The sequence below is a fragment of the Ursus americanus genome, chromosome 4, assembly GCF_024610735.1.
Source record: "Ursus americanus isolate L20-20 chromosome 4, mUrsAme1.1.p, whole genome shotgun sequence".
Taxonomy (NCBI): Eukaryota; Metazoa; Chordata; class Mammalia; order Carnivora; family Ursidae; genus Ursus; species Ursus americanus.
In genome coordinates this window covers 54,693,115-54,705,856 of record NC_142130.1, presented here as the reverse complement: position 1 = coordinate 54,705,856, position 12,742 = coordinate 54,693,115, and the positions used below count along the sequence as shown (strand labels likewise).

At 41.0% G+C, this 12,742-nt stretch overlaps 1 protein-coding gene and 1 long non-coding RNA gene across 2 annotated transcripts in view; one reads left to right on the top strand and one right to left on the bottom strand.

Annotated features, from left to right (window-relative positions):
• Positions 1-12,742, top strand: part of COL8A1 (collagen type VIII alpha 1 chain) — a 150,944-nt gene that overhangs the window by 105,423 nt on the left and 32,779 nt on the right. The gene's annotated exons all lie outside the window — the stretch shown is intronic.
• Positions 1,164-6,611, bottom strand: LOC148110252 (uncharacterized). Its single transcript, XR_015724220.1, has 3 exons — positions 6,366-6,611; positions 5,878-5,951; positions 1,164-1,735 (listed from the first exon to the last, which is right to left on the bottom strand). It is a non-coding gene; the product is annotated as an uncharacterized LOC148110252 (long non-coding RNA).

The window sequence follows — 12,742 nt, the reverse complement described above, 5'->3', positions numbered from 1 at the left end:
GTGAACTCCTACCCATCACCCCCAAAGTTCAGCGCTGAAGCTTCTTCCTCTTACATAACTCCCTAATGCCTTTGCCTATCTTAGTTGCACTCACCCATTTTCCAGGGTATCCTGTGTATATGCCCCTCCTAGCAATTGGGAACGTGACTTTTTTTTTACTTGCTCCCCCTCACTTCCAACACACAAACACACAGAGGACTGAAAAAGCATCACACTCCATTTTTTATCCCTGTAAAAATGTCAATTGTAATGAATGAATCAACTCCTGTATAAAAAGATAAGGTTTTTTTTTCCTTCATGCGTAGGAATCAGGCTAGAATGTGTACTTGGTAGCCTTAGTTGCGAGGGAGAAATTGGTTGAGGGTGGAAAAAGCTGGAGGATGAACTTGGCAGCCCTGGGACCTGGCTCTGCCACAAGCCTAACCCTGTGGTCTTCAGTGAGTCATTTAACTTTTCTGGACTCAGTTTCCTTCTCAGCAAAATGAGAGAGTCGTACAAGATATTCTCTGAGGATCCACCCAGGGCCAACATGTATATGATGCTGAACGTTGGGTCATCTTGGTGGTCCTCTAGCTTTAAGCAGACATAGAATCATCAGGAGGGCTTGTTACAACACTGATTCCTGGTCAGCAGGTCTGAGATGGGGACCAGGTATTTACACGTTAAGTTCCCAGGTGATGCTGAAGCGACACATTTGGAGAACCACTGACTAATCTTAACATAGGATTGTGACACTGTCCTGTAGTCACCTGGCCAAAAGCACTCCTGATATGCAAATTTACAATAGGCTGGAGGCAGGTAAACCCAGGCTCCTGTGAGGCTACCATCAGGAGGACTGGTAGCCTGTGGGTAGGTCGCAAGAGCGGCCAGAGAAGGCAAACTTTGCTGACCCAAACAGTTCCGTTAAAGGTCCACCTTGTGGGGAAGAGGCAGCCTGAGTTCTCAGTGCTGTGAGGCACAGAAAATAGTTTCCAAGTTTGACCCATCTGCTAAAACCCGCTGCTGCAGAAGTCAGATTACAGTTGCCATCTAGTGATGGTTTTGAATTACTGCATCTAGAGGCGACAATGAAGTGCTTTCTTTTCGACACTGCTTTTTTTTTTTTTTAAACAAAACTATGTTCAAGATGAGAACCCCTAAGAATAAACTCTAATGTCCTTTGGTATTGTTTACATTTGTATCTAGGTAGTATAAAAATAAATACGTATATAGCGCTCATTAGGTACCAGGCACTGCTCTAATACTTTATATATCTTCAGTCATACACAGCAACCCAATGAGATAGATACAATTATTATCCCCATTTTCCCAGAAAGGAAATATAACCACAAGATACAAAAAAATTTAAGAACCTTGCCTGAGGCTGCCCAACCAGTAAACCGGTACAGCTGGAATTGAACTTAGACAGCTCCCTGAGAGAGAGATTACTCCAGCCAGCCTCTCTTACATTGGCAATTTAAAACAGTTACCAAAACAACTGTTACCTGTAAATAGTTATGAGGTCCCAGGTCAATGTCTGAAAAAACTCATAAAATACATACCGAAGCAATGAGTTTTTTCCGATTCTTCCAAATGGAATCAATTCGTGTAGATAAAGATAATCAATTGTGTAGGCTTCTACCTACACAAAGACCTTGCAATGCAACAAAAAGAGCAACCAACTTGGAATCCACTTCCAACTTGTGATGCAACCTTGGACAACTGGCTTAACCTCTCTGGGCTCTACTTTCTTCATCTATAAAGTAGGAAAAAATTAAAATGTAATTGACATTGTTTGGGAGTTCTTAAAACCAGATTGAATTTTAGAGTTAGGGCTATCCAGTGTATGTGATCACAAGAGCAAATGCAGAGATCATGGGCAGTAACTCTGTGGGTTTTTCTTTTTTTTTTTTTTTTTTTTTTTTTTTAAAGATTTTATTTATTTATTCGACAGAGAGAGACAGCCAGCGAGAGAGGGAACACAAGCAGGGGGAGTGGGAGAGGAAGAAGCAGGCTCATAGCGGAAGGGCCTGATGTGGGACTCGATCCGGTAACACCGGGATCACGCCCTGAGCCGAAGGCAGACGATTAACCGCTGTGCCACCCAGGCGCCCCCGTTTTTCTTAAATGGTCCTACATGTGGGAAAGGAGCCAGGACAGAAGATTTGATCTTCTGGTCTATTGTTCAGGAGTGCAGTAAATAATAACATTCATGGCATTTGTAGTGAAGTGAAGAGCTCACCCAGGGAGATTTATGTTTCGCTTGTCTTCCTGGATGCTGCCCTTGGCCTGTGCACCTGAACTCTGAACTCCTGCCTGTTCCAGCCTCCCAGGAGACCTCACCAAAGGGCTCACATCTTTGCTGTGCATTGAAGTTTAACCCCCCTCACTTCAGACTCTTTCATCAGAGACTTGCTTGGATTTAAAAACCTGGTCCTTGCTAATTCTTTTAGCTTCTTATCTAAGACTTCTGTTACTAAACTATTTCTTACCTCAATAAAAATCAAACACTACAGAATGGTTACCAAAACAAGTACTAGTGGTTTCTTTGTATTGTGTATTTATAATGTGCTAAGATCTGCTGATATAAAGTTTCTTCATAATAGGAAAATAAACATGTAGACAGAGCTATAGAAATAAAGGGTAATAATTAAAATATAATAGAGTAAAATATCATTTTAAAATATCACTTTAATAGATTTTTATGCCTTCCAAGTATTTGCATATATTTAATCATCCCAGCAAACTCAGAATTAAGCTAGATAAAGTTTATTATCAACCTTATTTGAGAAATTAAGGAGATTGAAGCACAGAAATTTTAAACAGCTTCAAAAAAGTAAGTGAATCGTTGAAGGTCCATATATTCCAATGTTTAGGTCTCTGCTTGCCCCAAAATTATAGTTTCTTTCAACAATAAAATCTTGACACAAGATGACTACCCTCTGATACTTTGAATTAGAAAGAAGTTCCTTGTACAAATATTATAGAAGTAAAAGATTAATTAGACCTTAAGCATCGTAAAGAGTATTAATTCACTCAACAAATGTGTTGAGAATCTACTACGTGCCTGGCACCGTTTTAAATTTAGGGAATTTAGCAGTGAAAGGGGTCAGAAATGACATTCTGGCTTCAGAGCTTACATTCTGTCAAGTTGAAGAGAAGACAATAAACAAGGAAAAAATAAATATGTAATACTGTGTCTGGCAATGAAGAGAAACTATTACCAGGGGAGCTGAGTGCACTGCTTTAAATTGAATGATCTGGGCAGACCTCTCTGAGATGACATTTGATCAGAGGTCTGAAGGAGGCCATTTTGCACAGAGATCTGAAGGGAGTTCAGGCAGAGAGAGAAGCAAGTGGAATGTCCCAGGGTTGGGAGCCAGGAGACCACTGGCCAGAGCACAATGACTAACAAGATGGTGTCCAGGAAGAGGGCAGGGCCATAGTATGCTTGCCCTGTGGGCTGTGGAAGCAACTCAGAGTTCACAGAAATCCATTAGGGAGGCATGGGATGGTTTTGACAGGGCCTGGTACATCACTAAATTATCATTTTGGTTTCTCTGGGCAGATTAGACCAGGGCAAGAGTGGAGGCAGGGACTCCAATGAAGAGGTTATAACAATGGTCTAGGCAAAACATGATGGCACCTCAGTAATGGTATGTCTTTATGGAGAGGTCCTAAAACTAGCTGATATGTTGACTGTGTGAGAAAAGGACATATCAAGAACATTTCCTAGGTAACTAAAATAGTCCAATTCATAGAAGCAGAAATAGAATGGTGGTTGCCAGGGATTGGCGGGGGGAGAGGAAATGGAAAGTGGCTATCAAATGCATATAAAGTGTCAGTTGTTCAAGATGAGTAAGTTCTAGAGATCTGTTGTATCACATTGTGCTTATTGTTACCATATTGTACTATACCCTTAAGAATTTATTAAGAAGGTAGATCCCATGTTACCTATTCTTACCACAATTAAAAAAAGACGAAGAAGAAGAAGAAGAAGAAGAAGAAGAAGAAGAAGAAGAAAAGAAAGAAAGAAAGAAAGAAAGAAAGAAAGAAAGAAAGAAAGAGAAAGAAAGAAAGAAAAGGAGGAAGGGAAGGAGGAAGGAAGAAAAAAAATTGTTGCTACTGTCCAAATAACATCAGACTTTAAAAATAATTCTGCACTAATTCTGAGAAACTATTTTTTAGGGAAATAAAATCAGTTTTTCAACATTATCTTTTGTGAATCATGCAATGTCATTTAATCATAGCCTACCTCAAAACTTAAATTTGGAATGTTATTATGCATTTATCAAAATAAATATAAATTTGTAAAAGGGCTACATAAACTCTCAGAATTTTGGATGAAAAAAACAAACAAACAAACAAACAAACAAACAAACAGAATGTCTCCTAAACTTTGAGCCTGAGCAACCAGCTAAGTCGTAACATAATTTTCCAAAACAGGGAAGCCTGAGGTACAATTAGTTTTCCAAAACTTGTAGTCCTCTAACCCTCTAATTGTATTAGTTAATCTGATTTCAGAATTTTAAACTCCAAAATCTTTCAGCTACATTACCACTTTTTAAAGAACGAGCCATATACAGGCTCAGTGATACCCTGCTACCACACGGAATCCCGCTCTGAGAGAGAATTCTGAATCAATCAGCCAGAGCTGGTGTGATGTTTCTAAATGTTCCTTTGTAAAATAGTTTCAAAGACCCATGACTAGAGAATTATAAAATCATGCCTTCTGTTTACGACATATTTATAAATAGGAATAATGGAAGCATAGCTCTCCAGGCTCTCAAGAAGTACAAGGTACAAATCCATGGTTCAGTTCAAAGGAATGTTAAATATCGGCCTGAGATTTATACTCTTGAGAAAGAAATGTTACAGTGGAATCAGGAAAGAATGGGTTTGTGAGCCAGCAGCTCTTTTGTGGGAAGCCCCGTCTTGAACTGGGTCAGGCAGCTATGCGGTACTGAGATTGGCCTCCGAGGTTTGGGAACAGTGCCAGCATATCACCCATGCCTGATTGATAAGAGCAAGAGAACACTTTGGAGTACAAAGACTTAGCCAAAATCACCAGTAAATCTGGGATAGAGCCAATACTGAGAAAACAGTAGTTGTTAAATGGACACAGAAATTACTGGATTCATATGCAGAGAAAACTAAAGGGACACCAAATTCCAAGGAAATTGGGACTACAGTTCCTTTGTCCGGTCCCCACTTCTATAAAGAATGGCTGCTTTCAACATTTTCACCTGTCTGATGGATACTCACTAGCTATGATCATTTTTGTAGAAGAAAAAGAAATGAAATTTAACGGCATATGAACTATATAAAGACAGGGGTCTTTCCATCTTCCTTGGTGTCGTGTCCCCAGCAATTGGAACTGTCCTTGGCACACACTGAGCCCTGAGCAAATCTTCGCTGAGTGAATAAATACATAAAAACCAGAATAAATTATTAAATCTAAGGAAGGAAAGGAATCTTTTCTTTTTATTTGTGTAAAAAAAAACAAAAGCCATGTTGCTGGGTCTAATCAAAATGACAAGAGGAAAGTCTCTGAGGGAGCAGGACTAGTCTAGTATACTCTTTCCCTCTGGTGTCGCAGCTGAGTTCCCCTTGCCCTGCATGTTTATATCATTCACTGACATTGACTGAGGCTTAGTGGGTCTTCCTCTCTCACTGGCTTTTAGGTGGTCTACGTTTCCCACCCATCCCATCCTCTTTGGTGAGGGGCATTACCAACCTGAAGAGTGAAACGAGAAAACGGCATAATTGACAGGCTGCAGCCCCCGAACTTGTGTTTTGTTTTGTTTTGTTTTGACCACCCTCCCAGCTCTGAGATTCTCAGATCCGTGTCTAAGACCCTAATTTGCCTTAAGCTAACATCGGTGTATTCATCCTTACCACTTCTGACTTCATCCTCAGGGGCAGCCTTTTTTCCATTGTCATCATTCTATCTGGCCGTAGCTGTTGAGTAGCTAAGGATGGAAACGAGTAAAGGAAGAAAAATAAGAACTTAAAAGGGAAATAAATGGGATACATCCATTCCCAGACCAAGGCCTCTTCAGGAAAGAATTGGAAGCCTCACCTACAGCTAAGCTGGCCTGAGATCCAGTCTGGGTGTAACAGGCTGTTAGCTCGCGGCCTCAAGTAGATGAACATGGATCTGTCCTTATAACAAATATTCTTTGAGATCCTTGCATCTAAGACCTTTTAGAAATGTATTTAAGTCATTCTAAAGTGAGAAAATGAATAGGATACATTCTAGTGGAAAGCCAAGGAGAGATAATAAAATAAATCTTTCCCATCTCCATTTTTGATGACATTACACTTTAAAAATAGGTACAGGGAGGAGCCCACAGGAGGAATTTCGGTTAGGCAAATTTACTTACAAGTAGAATTTCTTCCAGGATACAAGAGCCTTTGGCAAACATTGGTTGGCACATTCTTCCTGAAAGGTAAAAGCCATTTTTTTTTTTGGCAGGTTTTAAATGACACTTAAGAGTGTCAGGCAAACCTTCCAAACCAGAGCCAAAAAGCAGATTTACCCAAAACACACAACATCCTCAGCCAGCTCAAGATCAACAAAAAAGTTAGGCCTCACCATTACAGAATGTTAATTGTGAAACCTAATTCCATGATATTTATGGCTCTGTAAACTGGGCAAAGCTACTCTTGAGTATGAAGCTGCACTCCATGCAGGGGGACAGTTGCTCATACTTGAAGCTGTAACATGTGCTGTATTAAAGAGAACCCCGGGTTGGTCACAATCCATGCATTAGCACATGGTTCTCTGCATTTAATGGGCCTAAGAATCACCTGGAGCAAGCGTGTAGAAAATGTAGATTTCCGGCCTGGTCCCCACGCCTATCTAGGTAGAGTCTGCTGGGGAGAGGACTGGAAAAAAGGAAGACCGGTGAATAAGAGGCAGATGGTCTGTTAACCAGACGTTGATGGAGAATCACTGCACCAGAGTGTGAAGTGGGGACTGTCTCCATGCAACTCTTAATTCCTTGCACCTGGCCCTGAAGCTGGCACCTGCAGGATACTCCGTGAATGTTTAATGAGCGAGAAGCAGTTAGCATTTATGGATGCCGGGCACTGTTCTAAGCATACTACAACTATTAACTCATTTAATCCTCACAATGAGGGACTTTTATTAGCCTTGACACTTGCTAGGCACTCTGCCTGCACACGGTCCAGTGTCACACGGCTGGTTCCTTTGTTACATTCAGCTGCTGCTTCCTCAGAAGAGCCCCTGCCCCCAACGGCCTAGCTGAAGTTGCATCAACCCCACTCCCATCGGATCACAAGATCTTGCTCTTTTTCTCTATAGCTCTGGCCTCTATCTAAAATTATCTGGTTTGGCTTATTGTCTGGCTCCCTCCCCAGAAATACAAGCACCATGAAAACAAGAATCGTGCAGGTCTTATTTGCCACTGTATTTCTAATTCCTAATTCATGGCAGACACCAAAGAAATAATATAATAAATGCAAAACAAAGGAATTGTGTTTGCCATATAATTCCTTAGTTCTCTCGGAGCTTCCAAATATTATTATGTTAAGTGTAAAAAGCAAAAGAAAGACTTCTAACCCCCAAATGTCCTCAGAATAATTCCCTAATCTCCCTTGTCCCAAGTCATAGCATGGACATGAGGAAAAGTAAAAACTAAGTAAGAGAAAATGGAAAGTTTGCATAGATTTCTCACTCTATGGCTTCGATATTTTGTTTGAAATGAACTCTTAGGACATCAGGCACCCCCATGGTCAAACATAAATAGAAAAGACATTCCAAGATCAATTTAGATTAACCTGTTTTTATTAGCCACACAATGACTGGGCTTTACTAGTTCAGAAAGCTATATCTGCCTGACACCGAAAGAGCTAGTTAAATCAGTGAAACTCGAACCAATTACCTCAATAGTAAAAAAGAATGGATATACCAATTCACTCCAAATGGCAAATGTGTCAGAATCATTGATTTTACCCTGTGCCAACAAAATCAAAATCAGGAACTGACTGTAGCCTAAGGACAGAGGAAGAAACTCATTTTAAATGAGTTTCTCATACAGTATGGCTCAAAACCATAGTTCCTTTGAAAGGAATCACTTGCTAGTTGACCTCATATCAATGCTAGCCAAGCCTGTGCAGGATTCTGACCGTGGATGTTCAAAATGATCTCCTCTTCGTGTATGGTGTGGGTCTCACACAAACAAGTGCTAGGGCTGGAGGACTGCTGCTGAATGAAGCTTTTTGTTCCAAGTAATGTTTACCACTTCTACTAAAATGCCAGAGAGTGAATGTTGTCAGTGATGTTGTTGGATAGAACATACTCAAAAGCAACTAGAAACTTAAAAAAAAAAAAATAGTTTTCCATTTTTTTAATTTTGGGAATATCTTTTTCTCTGATCATGCAGGCAGTTAGCCAGACCTGAGTTGGCTTCATTAGTCATCTCAGAGAATGTGGATAGGTCTTGGGAAAATCTTTCCATTTTTGAAGAATTGCTGATCCCAAATCACATTCATTTCGGTCAGTCACTTGGGGCTTAGTATGAAACTTGGACGTACCAAAGTAGATGCGGGAAGGGGGTGGAGGAAGCAATGGGACCAAGAGCAAGGTCTGTTCTTACTACAGGAAGGTGAAGACCCTTTACAAAGACTTCACCCAGGACAAATTTTGTCGCTGCTACGCCCTCCGCCATAATCGAGAAAGATTTCATCAGAATATTTTAAAAGATAGAGAGGAATTTATTTTCATACTAAAAATGTCCCAGTGAAATCCATTCAAAAGCAAACATAATTTCTACATTCACTACCCAAGCCCTCAAAACCATCTGGGTTAACCAAAAGCCAGATTTAGCACGTTTTGCTTTCCATTTTGTGAGCAAAACATGATTTGGATTACAAATTTCTCTAAGGTTCATGCTTATAGCTGAGAGACTCTGTCATTTCCTTATCAGAAGCAACAGGAGAAATTCCAAATATGAGGAATCACAGAGATTTATTGCCTCAATTCCCAGCCTGACACTTGGCTCCGCACAAAGGGTAAACAGCCAAAAAGAAGTCCTTTGCTAAGGTACGAAAGGAACTGGCTGCTTGTGAAGTCCAGACTTGGGAGTGACACAAACGGGGGTTTGGGTTTTTACACAGCCAGCAAAACCTAGTCTGTTTGAAGTCGGATCAATTGATTTCTTGAACATTTCAAATAAGCAAAATTCTGCAGGAAATGGAAGCCAGATGCATTTTTAACTCAGGAGATCCTTGGAAGACAGGCAGAAAATAATCAAACAACATCCTCTCGTTTCATTTTGGCCCTCATCCTAGACTTCCTCTCCGCACTATACATCCTACATGATGTAAGACAATGAATGAATAAACTTGGGCAGGGGTACGAGTAGACATTTCTTTTCTAAATCATTTAAATTTCCTTAAATAATAATTTTAAATTTATTCACATATTCATTTTATTTAACTAAAAAAGAAACAGTGCATGTTTGATCTAAATGTATACCAATTTTAAAATACTACGCTAGTTGGAAGAGGATCTGACATATTTCCGGAAGCATCCGTTGGTGAAGCAGGCACTGTACCGGCAACTTTCACAAGAACCCCCCGAGGTAACTTGTCAGTGTCACGGCGCACGCGAAGAAACTGAGGCTCACTGAGCTTCAGCAATTGCCAGAGGCCACGATGATTGTAGACAGAGAGGCTGAAATGGACTTACCAAAGGAGTCCCCGGTTGATGCTCAGGACTGAAATCCACATGGAAAGAATCTGATTTTTGAGACTAGGCTTCTTCTACACTAGCAATTGCTCGTTTCCACCTCCTAGTGCATGGTGCAGGAATAAACTGGCCACTGGTGTGGAAGCTGGAACTACCAGGTCAGGAGTAGTTGACAGCTGTGTGCGTGCCAGCAACAGCGCCATGCCAAGTAGGCACATGCGACCTTCCCCCAGGAACTCTGAGGGGAGAAGGAAGGGGTACTCTCCTCTCTCCAACAAGCTTTGGCTGCAGACATTTAGAGAAAATATAAGGAACATGAAAAGAAGAAAACAGACTTACGCGGCCACACCTAGCTGCTGCCTTGTTACCACCTTGTTCCTCTTACTTGTGACTTTCACAGAAGAAGAAATACTTCTTTCCTCTTAACTTCACATATGCTGTCCAGAAGCCCCCAGGTTTCCTGGAACTTTTGTTAAGAATTCCAGCTATTCCAGCAATAATTTTCAGACACCAAGCTTTGGCTGACAGAGAACGGATACAACCAATGTCTGGGGATTTTCCCTCCGCTTTTTCTACTTTTTCTTCCAATGAAATTGTCCCATTATTGGCTTTGATTTATTCATTATGATCATACCTTCCTTTCCAGAAATCTTATTTACAAGACAAAGGAAGAATAAAAATAGTAATGGATAGTCATCCATGGTATTTTGTTAGTTCTTCTCGGCTCTTGCTTTTGAACTGTCTGCTGTTTCTTGGCCACTTCTGTGTCAGTAAAGAAAATCATGGACATGGGACTTTTTTATGTGTATCTATGGAGGCCCACATACTATACATTTAAATCTTTAAAAGCTATGAATCAAGCCAACTGTTAAATAGTTAATGTTCTATCCCTTTGCCTTGGCAAATATACATTCCTAACAACGTGAAAGGCCATGTTCAAATTTAGAGTTCTTAGATTCCTCGAATTGCTACATCAGAATGCAGAGGCTCAGAGAGATCAGCCTACCCCTGGTGCATTTGTTCCCAACTCCAGCTTGGTCATAGACAATGAACCATACACCATACAGGGTTCACAACCATGCACGTGAACAATCTCTAACAAACAGCTACTCCCCAGCCTCATGCTGGACCCAGAGGTTGCACACCACAGGAGGACAGTTCATCTCAGGAGGGTGAACCCTGAGAAAAAGCCTCTGTAGTCACTGGAAAGAGATCAAGATCATTTGGGTAGAGAATTCTAAGGTCTTGCATATCCAGAGCAGAGTCTAGAAGAGTATGGGCTCTGGACAGCACAGTCCCTTGGCTCCTCACCCCATGGCAATTGGAGGAGGCACAGTTTAAGGAAGAGCAGGGCAGAGGCTCCTGTTGGCCCTATCCAGGTGGTACTCGAAGTTAATGTCCTGTTGTAATGGCTTAGTGAGAATTAACCTTATTTACTGGACACTTTTCATTCATAGCTTCCAAGTAAGAGTGAAAGGCCTCTCGGAAGAAGATTTAGAACTAGAAGCTCAAGATCCATACTGTCACATAAGGTTAGGCAGCTGTACCTCAGTATCACTGAGGATTATGCAATTTGCTCTTTGAATTGCAAGTGCAGTGTGAAGTGATCTGATTTCCTGCTCCAGTTTCCATGGTCCAAGGCCAACGAAGAAACAGAATCTGTTAAATATTTGTAAGGCGACATCATTAACCAATGAATTATTATCTAATATGGAAATAACTTTAATTAAGAGGAGGGAGTACACACACATATTTCATTGTCATACATTTCTTTAGAAGATGAAACAAGCAAGAATCAGAGAAATGTATTCTGGGAGACGAGAGGGAGGGAGAAATGGGTTCCTTGGATTTATATTTCTTCCAAGTGAGGTAGGCTATGCTTCTCCCTGCCCATCTAATCCCCTGGACCCGCTCCTACCTCTATCAGTGATGATAGCAACAATACTTAGCTAATACTTACATCGCACTTAACTCTGTGCTGGACATCATTCTAAGCACCTTACCTGTTTTACTTATTTAATTTGCACAAAAGCCCTATGAGATAGGTATTTTTATTACTATTCTCACTTTTAGAAGAGGAAATTGAGACATAAGAAGATTTTTTTTCTAAAAAAAAAAAACCTTGCCTAAGGTCCTATAGGAGGTTCAGAGCTGAGATTTGAACACAAGAGGACCCCTAGAGTCTTCACTCAGCCACACGTTCTACTGCTCTACCACTCAGGCACTGGCCAGCTCAGCCACTAGTCACCCTCCACTCTGCCCTGCTTCCCCAAGTAAATGTGCATTTGCCTCTAGTGGCTGAAGGTTTGACCTGGAAGATCAGTTATCCCTTTGGCTGACCTGGAACTTTCCATTTCCTGTGGGATAAGGACAGCTTCCCTCTTCTAAGGCCCAATGGCCATGACCCACCAAAGCCCACAGAAACCATAACAGCTCACAATTCTCTCAGCGTCTAACTAGACTTTTTTTTTAAGATGTTATTTTTTTAGTGGGGTGGTGGGAGGTTCGGTGAGGGACAGAGAGCGGGGAGACAGAAACCCAAGCAAACTCCACACTGAGTACAGAGTTTGACAGGGGTCTTGATCTCACAACCCTGAGATACGACCTGAGCAGAAACCAAGAGTCAGATGCTTAACCAACTGTACCCAGGCACCCCCTAATTGAACTTTTCTAAGAGGAACTTTGTATATGAGAATTTACTTATTCTCTTGTCTTTAAGGTCCCCAAAGGTTAGGGGTTGTGGCTTATTTTTCTTTATTTCCTGTTCTTATTAGAGTTCTTTATACACAAGAGGTGTTCAGAAATGTTTACATAAATGAGGTTTACTATATTCTTCAATAAGTCTGAATTTTAATCTGGCAAGTCAATGAATATAAAGAGCAGAAAAATTCCAAATTCAGGGTGCCTGGGTGGCTCAGTTGGTTAAGCATCCAACTCTTGATTTTGGCTCAGGTCATGACCTCAGGGTCATGACATCAAGCCCCGTGTCAGGCTCAGGCTCAGGCTCTATGCTGGGCGTGGAGCCTGTTTAAGATTCTTGCTCTC